Genomic DNA, 17,238 nt, shown 5'->3' with positions numbered 1-17,238 from the left:
ACCTGGTTCTGTACACAATGGGTTCAAAAGCCAAAGCTGTCTATTTAAAGCATAGTCCCTGGATTTACCAACCAGACATAATACTAAGAGTTACCATTTACGGGGCACCTCTGTGAGCTAAGTACTTTATATACACTATCTCACCTATTCCACAATAGCACTTCAGACTTGCATTTTATAGACACTCAGGTTAAGGAACTCACTCAGGGTTGTTCCAGGATGCTAACACAGGTTGGTCCCCACTCCAGGTCCCTTGCTCTAGTCTAGGGTCTCTCAGTGCTACTGACATTTGGGGCTGGAAAATTCTTTGTTGTAAGGGGATGTCCTGTGAATTATACTATACCTAGCAGAATCTCTGGCCTCTACCCATTAGATGTCAATAACATCTCTCCTCTTCCCAGCTGTGAAAATCAAAAACATCTCCAGACATTGCCAAATGTCCTGGTGGGTTGGGGGGTGGGGGATGCAAAAACACAGACCCTGCTCTTTATTAAGAACCACTGCCCGGGCTTCCCTGGTGGCGCAGTGCTTGAGAGTCCGCCTGCCGATGCAGGAGGCGCGGGTTCGTACCCCGTTTCGGGAGGATCCCACGTGCCGCGGAGCGGCTGGGCCCGTGAGCCATGGCCACTGAGCCTGCGCGTCCGGAGCCTGTGCTCCGCAAATGGGAGAGGCCACAACAGTGAGAGGCCCGCATAACGCAAGAAAAAAAAAAAAAAAGAACCACTGCTCTAGTCTAAACCACGCTGCTGTATTGTTTTCTGGGTGTAAACCACCATTTAGAAGAGAGAGAATAAGGGCCAAACACCGCTATGGAGGTGATAATCAGAACACTCCGGGAAAGTATGGAACAACAATAATAGCCCCTATCCTATGGTTATACAGTGATCCCTCAGTACCTGTGGGGGATTGGTTCCAGGACCCTCCTCAGATACCAAAATCTGTGGATGCTCAAGTCCATTATATACAATGGCATAGTATTTGCATGTAACCAACCCACATTCTCCCATATACTTTAAAAATCTCTAGATTACTTATAACACCTAATACAATGTAAATGTTATGAAAATAATTGTAAATACAATGTAGATGCTATGTAAAGTAAATTCTATATAAGTAGTTGCCTGCGCATGGCAAATTCAAGTTTTGTTTTTTGGAATTTTCTGGAATTTTTTTCCTAAATATTTTCTGATGCTTATTTTAATTCACAGTTTAAGGCAAGACAAGAAAATTTTAAACATGAAATTTTTCTCTGCCCTTTGGCCTCCTCCCTCCCCTTTACCGTGCATTGTGCATCTGCATTATGCATTAACCAGACTCCCCAGTGGCAGAAACACCTGTTCAAACATACAGATCAATTGTTCTTCTGACGCTAGCCACATAACTCTTTAGAAGATAACCTTCCTTTGTCAATCCTTAAGGGGTCATAATAACACACCCTCACCTTATACCTGCAGACATCTTTGGTGAGCTTTATGTACAATACCAATATATCATTTCCCTTAAAGATAGCGATTAATGCAGAACAGACTGATGAGATGACCTGGGCCACACCTAATGAAAGCTCTTCACTTAAATACTTGCTTATGACCTTATTAATGCTACTAGCTATATTACTTGTATTCTGCCTATTGTACAGGATTATTGCTTCTTGCACGACCAAATGTGTGACTGAGCCTCCAATAAAATTAATGATGATTAGTCGACTTGAAACGACTGATCAAAGATATAGTTCTACAAAATCAATGATTATAATAGTGTAACTCGAGATGTGGGAAGAAGCAACAAGAGGGAACCATTTCCTGGACCATAACAGAATTTAAGACAGGTGGTCCAGAGGCTTTTGGCTACTGGTAACAGGGCCTAGTCCAGTAATAGCACACTGAGTGGCTTATCAACCAAATCCTCGCCTGACCTGGGAATGAGCATTCCTAGCACTGTGGGACAAAGTGGTCACGAAATGCCTCCCAAACCTTGGTCAAAATTAAGACTAAAAGGGAAGGGAGTGTAAGACGAGAGATGTTGCCACCGTCCATTTCTACAAGGAACAAGTCATTTGGCCACCTGCAGTCGCTGACCTATGCAGAACACCCCGAGAGGAATTCAGGGCGACGATCAGGACGAAGCATTTTGTGCTGCGGAAAAACTGACAAAACCGGCCCTCAGGTACTTAGATGTTTTCAGGAAAAGATTTTATGAATCCAGTTTTTTGCATCTTCCCATACTTAGAGGAGCACTAAAACCATTAACTAAGGTACCTGTTCCTCGCAAATAGCAGTCACCTCTACCAAGATGCGTGCTCGGTTGCACGTACCCCCTTCTCCAAAATCACATCTATACTGGCCTCCCCCTTTACCTCTTCGGAACAGTCCTCAGAGCTCTCTGAGAGACTGTCCCCTGAGTTATAATCCTCAGGTTGGCTCAAATAAAATTTTCCATTTCTTTCTCGGATTGACTATGGATTAATTTTTTTGTTGACATTTCCATCCACAGTTGGTTGAATCTGAGGATGCAGAGCGCCCCCCCCCATCCAGCTCCCACAGGGAAGGCAGACTGTGTTATCACTTTACAATTCACTAAATACTTCTAGAGCCCTTATCTCCTTTTATGGCATCTGAGTGCATAGCAGGATCTAATCCACGTCAAAAAATATGAACACTATTGAGAGATCTATAGATTTAACCTTCTCCAAGAAATTGAGGGAAAAGAACATGCAGTGAAATCCATATTAATCCTTAGCCCTATAAGCCATTAGGAGAAAAAATACTCTTGCTAATGCATTGTCCTAAGAGAGCACATTATGTGAACTTCTGGAGGAAGAAATCTGTTTCTTATACCTCTGTCTCCTGAACAAACTTCGCTGAAACGCAGAGAACTCTCACTAAATGTCGAACATTCCATGAAACCTCTATTTCATAGTAACCCCGAACCATTGGATTAAAAATTATGATAAAATTATTTGTATGCAAATACTTTTAATAAAATTCATAAATCTGCAAAAAATTAAAGTCGATATTTATGGAAGAGCTGAGAACATAGTGCCAGGTTCTTCCTGCCTATCATTTAAAAAAAGCAGAAAAAAACTCCAGTTTAACTGAAACAAATGTTCCCCAGAATCATCCCTTTCAATATATGCCAAGAAAACTATAGCTATGTCGTTAGAATAATATTTTACTGGATCAAGGGAAAAAATTATAGAAGAAGCTTTTAAACAATTTTCCTTCAGCTTTTGACCAAACTTTTATACCTAACACACAATCAAAACAGGACTGTTCGTTTTTTAAAATATCAGAATTCAAAATAAAGTAGCTAGCTCTGGATGCAGTAAAGGTGACTCTTTAAAAACTCCTGAGAGGCTAGGAGAGTAAAAACCAGGTGTTCTCATTGACATGTTCATTTGCAAAGCCCAGCCAAAGGGAATGCCATTACTTGGAAATGATAAATTTTTACATGGCTTAAAAGGAATTTTAATACAAAACTATCAATAAGCACTATTAATAACACAAAGAGCAAGACTTTATGTATGAGACACTGATCTCAGGGTTCTATATGCATAATCTTATTTCATCTTCATCACAGTCCCATGAGGTACCTACTCATTATATCTTCATTTTAGGGTAGAAAAACTGAGGCCAAAAGAGATGAATAACTTGTCCAAGATCACGCTAAATCAAGATTCAAGCCATGGCTATATGAAGCTTTGGGTTAAGAACCTGAAAAAAAATTGGGAATTTATGGAACCAATGGCAGAAAAAGGATATGTTAATTTTTCACGCTGTGTGCTATGGAATCACAAAACTGAAATGGATTTTCAGAAATCATTCTCTTCCGCTTGATTCTATATAGATTCTCTCACATAAAAACTCAGGTACCAGGCATTAATGACCCACGGGGTAAGTGACTTCCTGACTACATTTTTTTCTGAAAAAACAAGTCTTGTGTTCATCTTGCTTTCTGTAAAAATGCAAAGGGATGGAAACTGCCTGGTAAAAAGTACATGGAAGGGGAAAAGAAAGGCTTATTTTCTCCAGCCCAATAAGCCATAAGGTCTAGCAAGGTACTACAGGGCCAGTTTTTTACACACATACCAGAGCACAAACATCCAAATGAAGGTTGCATTTCACAGCAACTACTTTACAATCCTAAACACATATATATACTCTGTACTGGATGACCCCTGTAGACCCGCTAGTCCTTCAAGAGGACTTTCATTACCTTAATGGACATACTTCCTATTACAACCTCAATTCTCCACCACAGTTGGCTCCACACAGTGTTTGGCTGTTTCCCAGCTTCAGAAGGTTTGCCATCACAGAGGCAATTCAGTCACCGTGTTGCCAGCTCTGAAGGCAACTCCAAAGCAGGAGCTCCAAAATTATTCTCAACAATGACAGCATCACTAGAATTAGTACACAGCTGGCCAAGCCGAGGCTTCTGAAGGGGAGAAACATGCATTTATTTGAATGTATAAATACTGGCGTATGTATCCTAACATTTGGATAAAGAACTGGAAGAATCAGCTAGCTCTACGTCCAAGGGGATAAATATGCTAACGCAATAATAATAATGCAGATTTTGGTTCAAGGTTCTGACCACCCCCTGGTGAAAAAAAAAAGAAAAGCTTGTCCTGAAATGATACCTGTGAAATGAATAGAGCACTCTTCCACTAACTTGCATAATTACTGAAGAGCTTTTCTTTTCATGAAGGGGGGAAAAAAAAAGGGCCCAACATATGCTAGCTGCCAAAAATCTTTGGTCCTCCCAGGAAGCTCAAATCTCAGTGTGCATGAGAAGATGGACCTATATCTACAGCAGAAAAGAAAGGGAGTGGGAGGCATCTCTCACCCACTGCCCCTTAAAGCCTAGGAACCTTCTAAGGGAGAAATCCACTTAACAGGATTCCCATGGCCCTGGGCCTTCCAGAATTAGCTGTTATATCAAATAATTAAACTAATTACAACACATAATTAACCATGCAGGATATGTTAATATAAGATGTCAATATTATTTAACTAATTAAAGGGAGCCAGGCACCCAAGACAAACAACAGAAAAAAACAAACCAGACAGGGTACGGGTCGTTTGTTTATCTTCAGAAAGACTCTAGAATGCCCATCCACTGAGGTCCTAAGCCGCCTAGTGCCCTGCCGGGTGACTTGTTCAAGGGTGTAGCAGCTCAGGGGTGGGTATAGGCTGTGCCCTAACAGGGCAGTCAAGGGCAGTCCACCTTCCATGCAGGTAACTCCTATTAACTCCAGTAAAGGGAGCCCTCGCCAAAAGAAACAATCCAACACTGTACAACACTCCTCGTGTTTATCGGCTGTGGAATGCAATGCATTTGTGGGCGGTTCGGGTGTGCATGTGTGCATGAGAGCGTCTTCCTGATTTTCTTCCAGTTTTTACTCAGAAACTGCCTCTCAAGAGTACAGGAGAGGGGTCAGCAAGTAGCACATGTGCACCTAAAAATTACACACACACACGTAGAGCTTACCTGTACATTTGAAAACTCACTCCAGAACTGTTCTTTTAAGCCCAGACTCTTCTCATCGGATCCCTGGGCAAAATCACTTCTAACCCAGCTCAGAAATACGAGATGCAACCAAAAGCCCGTCCGGCCCGCGGGTCTCCCTTTTGTGAGTCTGTGCCTGAGGGCCCACAGACGCACAGGGCGCTGCGGTGCACGCGTGGGGTCAGCGAGGTTCGCCCCTCCCTGGTACCCCCGCCCAAGGTCCCAACACTCCCCGAGCTCGCTTGGTGCGGGGTCCCAACTTGCCCCCGTCTGGGGTAGCCCGTCTTGCTCTCTCGAGTGGGTGCCCTCTCGAGATTGCCATGACCCCATTCCACCAAGGGGGCTGCGTCCCCTAGGCCGAGATGTTCACTGAGTCCCTGACGCACCCCTCAGCCCGCCACCTCGGACCTCCGCCGCGGCGTTCCGGCCCACCAACCCCCTATCCTCCAGAACAGAACCCCAGGCTCCCCGCACGACTCCGCTTCCCGCGCCCGCCCTCTCGGAGAAGCCCCCTCCATCTTTCCCCAGAGAAGCCACTCGCCTCGCCCCACCCTACGCTTTCCGGGGCTCCCCTCCCGCCCCGCCCGCCTCTGGCTTCCTCTCTCCGCACTCCCTTCCCGGGTTCTGCTCCCCTCCGCCCGGAGGAGGGCGCCCCAAGAATGCCGACAGGGCACCCCTCATTCCGCAACCCTCCGGACCTCTCCAACGTCAGTCCTCCAGGCTCGGGCTTCGGGACGCCCCAACTTCGCCTTCCTGAACCGCCGCCTCGCCCTCAGGGCTCCCGGACTCCCCAACCCCGGGGCACTGACTCCCCGCCCCCGGGCTCGGGTTTCTCCACATCGCGACGCTCCTCCGGGCTGGGGTCTGGGGCTACCCAACGTCGCGAGCCTGACATCCCCGAGCTTGCGCCCGGGGTCTCCCCACAGCCCGGTCCTGACGCGCCTCCCGCCCCGCTCCGCGCCGCCCGCCCCGGGACTCACCGGCAGCGGCGGCCGAGCCCGTGCACGCAGCCCAGCCCGCACTCCCGGCCCGGGATCCCGGCTCCCAGCTTCCGGCAGGCTGCAGAGACTGAGGCCGGCGCTTCTCAGTGGAGCCGCAGGGAAGAGGGGACCGCGGGGGGCGGGCTCCGCCCGGCTCCGCCCCTTCCCGACCCGGGGGCGGGATGCGCAGACCCGCGCGCCCACAGCTGCCGCGGGTGCAGCCGGCGAGGAAGTTGACTTACGCCTCTTCCTTCCAGCCCGATGTTAGGTCCGCGCAGCCCCCTTAAAGGCCCAAGGGGACGGGAGAAAAAGAGACTAGTCTACCGCTGTCCTGTTCTTTCCAAGACCCACCCCAGGGGGACACTGCCGAAGTCTTTCGGGAGGGGGAACAAACAACAAACTTCATCTTTTATCTTAAGACTGAATTCAATCTACTCTCACCACCCGAATCTGCACATTAAGGGTCATTCTGCCTATGAAATCATGTTTTGACACACCCAGGAGGGCTATTGCAGACACACTTTCACACCCCTGAGATACACCCTCGAAGGACTTATGCACCACAGGAACACACCTCTTATACTGACATGCTAGCACCCACTTCTATACTCCTGTCTCTTTTAGCGGGTACCTATAACAGTGACCTACTTATACAAGGGGGGGGCGGGGTGGTCAGGAGAGGAAATTCCACATTTGGTCCCAGACTTGTCCTCCCCACCCACAATGCTGTCCATATTTTACCATAAGAAAAATACACTTAAGATATAGGAGCATCGGTACTTCCCTGGCGGTCCAGGAGTTCAAGACTCCGCACTTCCACTGCAGGGCGCTCGGGTTTGATCCCCGGTGGGGGAATTAAGATCCCGCATGCTGCGCCATGTCAATTAACAAATCAAATTGGCTTTTCTGTTAAAAAAGCAGTCTTCATTATCCGGAAAAAAAGAGAGGCCCATCAGATCCTGGGAGGATGGTCCACACCAGCGCTATTCTAAGAGATTCATTTAATTCATTTCATGACTCTGCTGAGACAGGCAGGCCCAACTCTTGTCTGTTGAAACCTGGCACTTTTCCATTATATACTGTATGAAATCACTTATATGTGGAATCTAAAAAATAATACAAACAAATGTATATGCAAAACAGAAACAGACTCACAGGTATAGAAAACAAACTTGTTACTGAAGAGGAGGGGCACGATAGGCCTATGGGATTAAGAGATTCAAACTACTGTTTATAAAATAGATAAGCAAGAGCATATAAAGTATAGCACAAGGAATTATAGCCATTATCTGGTAATAACAGAATATATTCTTCAAAAATACTGAATCACTATGCTGTACACCTGAAACTAATGTAATATTGTAAAGCACCTATACTACAATTTAAAAAATTGAGATCGGCCTTCCCAGGTGGCTCAGCAGTTAGGAATCCGCCTGCCAGTGCAGGGGACACGGGTTCGGAGCCCTGATCGTGGAAGATCCCACATGCCACGGAGCTACTAAGCCTGTGCGCCACAACTACTGAGGCCACGTGCCACAACTACTGAAGCCCACCCGCCTAGAGCCCGTGCTTCACAACAAGAGAAGCCACTGCACTGAGAAGCTCATGCACCGCAAGGAAGAGTAGCCCCCGCTCGCCACAACTAGAGAAAGCCTGCGCGCAGCAACGAAGACCCAACACAGCCAAAAATAAATAAATAAATAAATAAATAAATAAAATTTTTTTTAAAAAGGTAACTATCCTATAAAAAAATTAAAAATTGAGATCAAACCAAAAAGTAACAACAAAAATAAAATTTGCTTTGCTAAATACACATAACAAAATTTAAAACATTTTAATTGTGGTAAAATATGCATAATATAAAATTAACCACCTTAACCATTTAAAAAAATATACAGTTCAGTAGTGTTAAGTACTTTCATATCCTTCATGCCTTTTAAAACTACTTGGATCTCATACTGGCCCCTTTCATTTCCTACTCTGAGATGATGGCCCACTTTGGTAACTCTGGAAAAAAGAGTGACCTTATTATTATTTTTGAGTCATTATAAGAGGCTCTTGGATCTTTCATAAAAGAGATGACATAAAATTCATATTTTAAGCCAAGAAAACTTTAAGCATAAACCTTCTTCTCTGTCCTTTGGCCTCCTCCCTCCCCTCTACCATGCATTGTGCATCTGCATTCTGCATTAGCTGGACTCCCCAATGGCAGAAATACCTGCTCAACCATAAATGCCAGTTGTTCTTTGGATGCCAACCATGTAACTCCTTAGAAGATAATATTCCTTTGTCAATCCTTAAGGGGTCACAGTGACCCACCACTCACCTTGTACCTGCAGACGAATTTAGTGAACTTTACATACAATAACAATATGTTATTTCCCTTAAAGACAGCTATTGATGCAGAGCAGACTGGCAGACTGGTCAGATGACCTGGGAAGATACTGAGCCACACCTAATGGAAGCTCTTCTCTTTGCCACGGAGCTACTAAGCCTGTGCGCCACAACTACTGAGGCCACGTGCCACAACTACTGAAGCCCACCCGCCTAGAGCCCGTGCTTCACAACAAGAGAAGCCACTGCACTGAGAAGCTCATGCACCGCAAGGAAGAGTAGCCCCCGCTCGCCACAACTAGAGAAAGCCTGCGCGCAGCAACGAAGACCCAACACAGCCAAAAATAAATAAATAAATAAATAAATAAATAAAATTTTTTTTAAAAAGGTAACTATCCTATAAAAAAATTAAAAATTGAGATCAAACCAAAAAGTAACAACAAAAATAAAATTTGCTTTGCTAAATACACATAACAAAATTTAAAACATTTTAATTGTGGTAAAATATGCATAATATAAAATTAACCACCTTAACCATTTAAAAAAATATACAGTTCAGTAGTGTTAAGTACTTTCATATCCTTCATGCCTTTTAAAACTACTTGGATCTCATACTGGCCCCTTTCATTTCCTACTCTGAGATGATGGCCCACTTTGGTAACTCTGGAAAAAAGAGTGACCTTATTATTATTTTTGAGTCATTATAAGAGGCTCTTGGATCTTTCATAAAAGAGATGACATAAAATTCATATTTTAAGCCAAGAAAACTTTAAGCATAAACCTTCTTCTCTGTCCTTTGGCCTCCTCCCTCCCCTCTACCATGCATTGTGCATCTGCATTCTGCATTAGCTGGACTCCCCAATGGCAGAAATACCTGCTCAACCATAAATGCCAGTTGTTCTTTGGATGCCAACCATGTAACTCCTTAGAAGATAATATTCCTTTGTCAATCCTTAAGGGGTCACAGTGACCCACCACTCACCTTGTACCTGCAGACGAATTTAGTGAACTTTACATACAATAACAATATGTTATTTCCCTTAAAGACAGCTATTGATGCAGAGCAGACTGGCAGACTGGTCAGATGACCTGGGAAGATACTGAGCCACACCTAATGGAAGCTCTTCTCTTAAATACTTATGACCTTATTAATGCTACTAGCTATATTACTTGTATTCTGCCTATTGTACAAGATTATTGTTTCTTGCATTATCAAATGTGTGACTGAGCCTCCAATAAAATTAATGATGATTAGTCGACTTGAAACGACTGATCAAAGATATAGTTCTACAAAATCAATGATTATAATAGTGTAACTCGAGATGTGGGAAGAAGCAACAAGAGGGAACCATTTCCTGGATCATAACGGAATGTAAGACAGGTGGTCCAGAGGCTTTTGGCTACTGGTAACAGGGCCTAGTCCAGTAATAGCACACTGAGTGGCTTATCAACCAAATCCTCGCCTGACCTGGGAACGAGCATTCCTAGCGTTGTGGGACAAAGTGGTCACGAAATGCCTCCCAAACCTTGGTCAAAATTAAGACTAAAAGGGAAGGGAGTGTAAGACGAGAAATGTTGCCCACCGTCCATTCCTACAAGGAACAAGTCATCGGCCACTGCAGTCGCTGACTTATGCAGAACACCCCGAGAGGAATTCAGGGCGACGATCAGGACGAAGCATTTTGTGCTGCGGGAAAACTGACAGAACCGGCCCTCGGGTACTTAGATGTTTTCAGGAGAAAATTTTATGAATCCAGTTTTTTGCATCTTCCCATACTTAGAGGAGCACTAAAACCATTAACTAAGGTACCTGTTCCTCGCAAATAGCAGTCACCTCTACCAAGATGCGTGCTTGGTTGCACGTACCCCCTTCTCCGAAATCACATCTATACTGGCCTCCCCCTTTACCTTTTCGGAACAGTCCTTAGAGCTCTCTGAGAGACTGTCTCTGACTTACAATCCTCAGGTTGGCTCAAATAAAGATTTCCATTTCTTTTTTAGATTAATTATTGATTAATTTTTTTATCCACAAAAGACAGAATAGCCTCTAGTATATAGAAATTCATAGCTAATGTCCCTCCATGCAACACTCTCATATGGCAACAAAATTTTGACTTGTGGTTTTTCAAAAGCTGGAAAGAGGCCAGATCTTGGATTGCAGTGTTTCCTCTAAAAGAAGAATGCTAAACACTTACTGCAATCCACCTTCTATCAGACACAGTGCCCTTTCAGACTGCTCTTGAAAGCCACAGAACAGGCATATGCAACATGATTAAAAACTAGATATGCAAGACTAAGGGGCTATTTTTGTCCCAAGCTCTAAGGAATTAATTTTTTTTTTTTTTTTTTTTTTGGCTGTGTTGGGTCTTCGTTGCTGTGCACAGGCTTTCTTCATTGTGGTGCACAGGCTCCTCGTTGTGGTGGCTTCTCTTGTTGCAGAGCACAGGCTCTAGGCACACAGGCTTCAGTAGTTGCAGCACACAGGCTCAGTAGTTGTGTCTCATGGGCTCTAGAGCGCAGGCTCCATAGTTGTGGCACGTGGGCTTAGTTGCTCCACGGTATGTGGGATCTTCCCGGACCAGGGCTCAAACCCATGTCCCCTGCACTGGCAGGTGGATTCTTAACCACTGTGCCACCAGGGAAGTCCAGGAATTAATTTGGTCCATTTTATACTGTGTACATACCACACTGACAGTGTTTTTCTGTCATTTCTACTGGGTGTTTATATAGAATTGCTTCTCCAAGAAGTCCAAAGTGCAAGTGATGACATCATATCCCTAAACTTCATAATTTTATGTAAAGTAGGAAAGGGGTAAGAAATGTTAGCCTTACTGTAACATGGAGACACGGAAGTGTGATGTAGTTAAACCATCTGCCTGGAATGCCTGGTATACTCGTTTATACTGGTCTATCCTAAAAGAAGACCAACTACAAGACCTACTTGTGAAAACTTACACAAGAAACAGAGCTGTTTAAAAGCCCTAGTTATTATTGTTTTCTTTTCACATCTAACAAAAGACTGAGGGCCATTGACTTCTTTGCGATGTTGGCAGAGAAAAAGAGAGGCACTTTGCGATGAGGTTAGAAGTGTGGTCTTGGAAGTGAGACCATTCTGAGTCTGAGACCCAGCCCCACCACTTAGAGCCTTTGGTAAATTACTTAACCTTTCTGTGGTTCAGGCTCCTTATTTGTAAAATGGAAATAATCATAGCCACTTCATGCAGTTATTGCTAGAATTAAATGAAAGGCACACATTAGACACTCAGCATTGTGCCTATCACATAATAAGGGCTTGATAGACGTGGGTAAGAAGGCACTAGTTTCAGGTAAGTGGTTGCTTATAGGATCCCTGATCCAATTCTGCTTGGAGGAGAGATGTAGGGAATGGCATGGGAGGAACTGGGGAACTTAAAGATCTGTATTTTTAGCCTCTGTCAATCGAAATAAAAACAGATGACGTGAGTTTCAGTTTTATTTGGGGACTTACTGAGGACTATAGCACAGGAGACAGCCTCTCAGATAGCTCCAAGGGACTGTTATGAAGAGGTCAGTGTCGATGTGATTTTGGCGAAGGGTATGTGCAATCGAGCACACATCTCGGAGAAAGGGCTGCTAGTCACGAGGAACAGGTATCTTAGTTAATGGTTTTAGTGCTTTTCTAAGTACAGTATGAGAAGATACAAGAATTTGAGTTCATAAAATTTTCTCCTGAAAACATCCAACTATCTATCTGAGGACCCGTTCTGCCAGTTTTCCCAGAGCACAGAGTGCCCTGAATTCCTTTCAACTTGTACTGCATAGGTCAGCGACTGCAGCGGCTACTGACTTGATTTTTTTTTTTTTTTTTTTTTGGCTGTGATGCATGGCATGTGGGATCTTAGTTCCCCCACCAGGGATTGAACCCGCATACCCTGTGGTGGAAGCACAGAATTTTAACCACTGGACCTCCAGGGAAGTCCTGACTTGATTTTTGTAGAACTTGATGGTGACAAACACTCTTTAGCTGGCAAACCCTTAAGTCAAATCTATCTATTCCTTAACATTCCATCATCAGGTAGCTGCCCATACTTACCTTTTCTATTTATATTCCCTGCCATCTGGCCAACTGGGAAAGTGACCATGACACTAATTTAACCAATTTCACACACAGGATGCTGAGGAGCCATGGTTGAATCAGATTGAAAATGAAAATAATGATTTTCTTATATTGTGCGTCTATGTTATCTCATTTAATAGTGGAATGATAAGTTTCATTAAAGGCTAGCTTGATTTCATCTGGTGTGGTTCATTCCTTTTAATTTTTTCCCTTTTATTTCTTTTCCTTTTTTAAAAATAAATTTATTTGTTTTTGGCTGCATTGGGTCTCCATTGCTGCACGCAGGCTTTCTCTAGTTGTGGTGAGCAAGGGCTACTCTTCGTTGCAGTGCATGGTCTTCTCACTGCGGTGGCTTCTCTTGTAGCGGAGCATGGGCTCTAGGTGCCCGGGCTTCAGTAGTTGTGGCACGTGGGCTCAGTGCATGCTCAGTAGTTGTGGCACACAGGCTCAGCTGCTCCGCGGCATGTGGGATCTTCCTGGACCAGGGCTCGAACCCGTGTCGCCTGCATTGGTAGGCGAATCCTTAACCACTGCGCCACCAGGGAAGCCCCTATTTTTCCCCTTTTATTTCTTAATAATAACTATTAATTAACAATTCCGGGAGCAAACCGATTAACACAGGTAGACAAGAGAGACAAGATGCAGAAATTGCTCCTGGGAACTCAGTAAACCTGAGCACGTTTGAGGTTGTATGGCATTGCATCTGATCTCCCCTCTAGGTAACTAGTTCCTGGTTGAAGAGTTACCAATGGCAAACTGAAAAAAATGAATGATAAAGTGACCAAACAGGAAACCTTCATATTATTAATAAAATAACATGAATTGCTAAATCCCAGCAACATTTGATGTGTACAAGGGTTAATTTTAACATTTGTTCCTAAATGAGACTTAAATTTAAGACATACAGTATGTAATTGGATCAATTGGATCAATTGTAAATTACCATTTACAATTACAGTATGTAATTGTAAATGGTAATTTAAAGGCAAATAAACATGTGGATATTAAAATATGAGGCCTTTTCTTACTCTTCAGTAGAAATTTGCAACTAAAAATCCTCAGAGTAAAAAGCCCCAATGGCTCCCCTCTTCAAAGGTCCTGAAAACTGTGTTTCTTCCATTCACTTTGCTCCTGATTCTTAATCATTATATCCTGGGGTAGGACTGCGGGAGTGGGGCGTAGGGGATGGGGAAAATCAGAAAAATTGAACTTCAAAGACTGATGTCAAAAGTTTTGAGAAGTAAACGTTTTTCAGTCTGCCCAACTCCAATTCAATCCAGACTGAGTCCTAAACGAAGATTTTGGAAGGAAATTTCTCAGATTTACTAAAGAAAAAAAGCCATGTGAATTTACCCAGGATGGAAAACTGAGGTTAAACCTTTGGACTTTGCCACTCCCTCGTTGGTGTGTTGCTAGGGGTGGTACATACCCTCTGATGGCTCATTTTGGTCAATCATCTGTCATCTAAATTAGGCCGATGAGCAAAGCCATGCACCATCCTCTGTTGAACAGCTGGGGCTCAGAATCCCCTGCAGTGGCCAGTGTTCAGTCCATAGTTTTTTAGCTGATTTCTGCCTGGAGGACTTATCTTAGCTCTCAGTTCCTTTAAATAGGATGGAAAACTGAAAACGGCAATTTTGGACAAGAGTAACAATTGTACTATTCATGCTTGATTCTGGTTTGGTTTCAGAGTTTTAATGATTTAAAGAAGAAAAAAGAAAGCATTGCATCAATTGACCAGTTTAATTCAGCTGGTGTTTACTGAGTCTCTTTTAACTGCTTAGGGGGGAGCTAGGGGGCAGAACTGGCCTGTCCAGATGAGACTGGGATGGGACAGATAAGTGTTGGAATCTTCTCTAGTTTATATTTATGCCTCTCTGAATGAGCTCAGGGACTTGGGTAGTGAGACATAGCATCCCGAGCTGACTTCTCTTACATCGTTACATCATTTTGTAATTCCCCATTTATTTCTTTAGCTCCTCCATTGGACTGTAAGCTTCTAGAGAGCAAGGTTTATGTACATGCTGTTAATTGCCAAGTCCGTGTGACCTAACACATAGTACATGCTGGAAAAATATTGTTGAATGAAGGAACCAAATAACATGAATGCTTAGCATATTTGGAATTCAGTTAGATGAGGAGTCCACGATCATTTACTCCAGAACTCTTAGAGGATGCTAGAACAATCTAGAAATGGACTAGAAGGGGATGTGTCCTAGGCGTGGAAACGACGACAAGAAAAAACAATTGAGGTGAAATGCTTTCCCATCTGGGAGAAGGGGAGAGAGAAGGACAAGTAATGAACAGGGTTAATTCTGGGTCCCTAGTAGGACGTGATGCAGAAAAGACCACTCAGTTTTGTTTTTTTTAAGTGACGAACTGAACTGAAGTAAACTGAGGTGTAGGCATGCAGCCTACAGAAGGGGCATCCAGAAGAGTTCCAACTAAAGCAAAAATCTTTTTCATCGACCTCCCAATTAAGTTGAATTTCTCTATTTCTCTGATTACCCTTCCCACTAACCTGGGATCCTTCAGCTCTGAGGACACCAGGGAGGAACCTGAAAGCCACTCATGTGTGGGACCCAACTTCACTAGGTCTTTCTCCCCAAATGTTCCTGAGAGACTCCAAGAATGATGTAACAGCCTGGGGGTCTGTACCAGAGCCTTAGAATCCTGGCAATGCCAACCAAAATTTCTAGCAGGAAGCTTACAAGGCAAGGAGTCCCTGGGATAAGATATAACCACCGAGGGAGGCCTGACCAAATTAACTAGGGTCTGTGCATGAGATGGAATACTGTACAGTCTTCAAAAATTGTAGGGACTATATGTCACAGAGAAACACGCTCCTGCAGTTCTGTGGTTTGGTAAAACAAAGCAGGTTATAGTGAAGTGTGATCCAATTTTTTTAAAAGACATATATGCGCTACAAAATAAAAAGAATAAAGGCTGTACCCTCATAATGATTATTTCTAAATTGTGATAGTCCCAGAAAACTTAATTTTCTTTTTTATAATTTTCAATATTTTTCAAAAATAGCCTTAATAAAATAAATACACAAATGAATAGCTGTTGTTCATAGTTCTGTACCTAAGTATAATTCTCATGGACTATAATTAAGTGTAGATTATTACAGGACAGAAATATAATAAAGTTAATTATAGCAATTGTAGGGTGCTTTGTGGGCACTGTGCTTCTGAGCTCATAACAATAACAAATGAGAATCTTTATTCTCTTTTTAAAATAGATGTTAAAAGAGGTAACCTGCTCAAGGCAGCAATGAACTGTGTCAGTCACTTCATCATCGGTGGCTCCATAGGAGCAGGTGGCAGGGAGGTCAGCCTCAGCGCGCTCAGATTCCAGGATCCCAAGGTTCTTGGAGGGGACATGCGTGCAATAGGCAATGTGTCCCTTCTCTTCACAGCCACTAATGGGCATGATTTTCTCCTTTGACCTGCTCCTTTGGATCCCTTCCTCCCACATACCCTTTTTTTGTTTTGTTTTGGGGTTTTTTTGGTACGTGGGCCTCTCACTGCCGTGGCCTCTTCCGTTGCGGAGCACAGGCTCCCGACGCACAGGCTCAGCGGCCATGGCTCACGGGCCCAGCCGCTCCGCGGCATGTGGGATCTTCCCGGACCAGGGCACGAACCCGTGTCCCCTGCATCGGCAGGCGGACTCTCAACCACTGCGCCACCAGGGAAGCCCCCACATACCCTTTTAATGGTGCATTCAACACTTGTCCCTCTATTAAATCAGGGCCGGAGGACAACTGTGCCAGCGGATCCAATTTTATTGAGATTGAGTCCAGTAAACTCTGCAGCAAGATGAGGCTTGGCTGCTTTAAGTCTCTCCCCCCCATCGTTCTCTTCCCCCTCTCTCTCTCTCTTTTTCTCCCTGTCTTCTGTTTAGACAAATCCAATTAGCCCTGACCCTTCTACATTTCTAACAAGGGGATCAGCAAATTGTTTAGGTGAGAAGGGAAGCTCCTTATTAGGATGCTGTGAGGATACTAAATAAGATTTAGTCTGGCGACAAAGGGATATGTGGCAATTATTCAATATGCAGTATTCTGTTCTTAATTCTTTCATCTCTTCAGAAACTATTTATTGAAAATGACCTAGGTTGCTAAGAGCACTTTGCTAAGACCTAAAGATAAAGAGGTGAACATGATACAACCCCTCAACCTCCATCTAGTGGAGAGGACACACAAACAAATAATTACAATACAGTGTTACGAGGGCTGTAAGAGAGGCACACTGGATGTTATGGAGAAAGCAGAATAGGTGCTAGTCACCTAGCTTTTTAGTGTTAAGAGGGTCAGCAAAA

General features: G+C 43.8%; 1 pseudogene; it reads left to right on the top strand.

The window, feature by feature from the left end:
- The first annotated feature begins 5,867 nt into the window (after positions 1-5,867).
- On the top strand, positions 5,868-6,722 carry LOC103090376 (basic proline-rich protein pseudogene; annotated as a pseudogene).
- The last annotated feature ends 10,516 nt before the right edge of the window (positions 6,723-17,238 follow it).

The sequence above is a fragment of the Lipotes vexillifer genome, unplaced genomic scaffold, assembly GCF_000442215.2.
Source record: "Lipotes vexillifer unplaced genomic scaffold, Lipotes_vexillifer_v1.1 scaffold147, whole genome shotgun sequence".
NCBI classification, from domain to species: Eukaryota; Metazoa; Chordata; class Mammalia; order Artiodactyla; family Lipotidae; genus Lipotes; species Lipotes vexillifer.
This window is presented reverse-complemented; position numbering and strand designations above follow the sequence as displayed.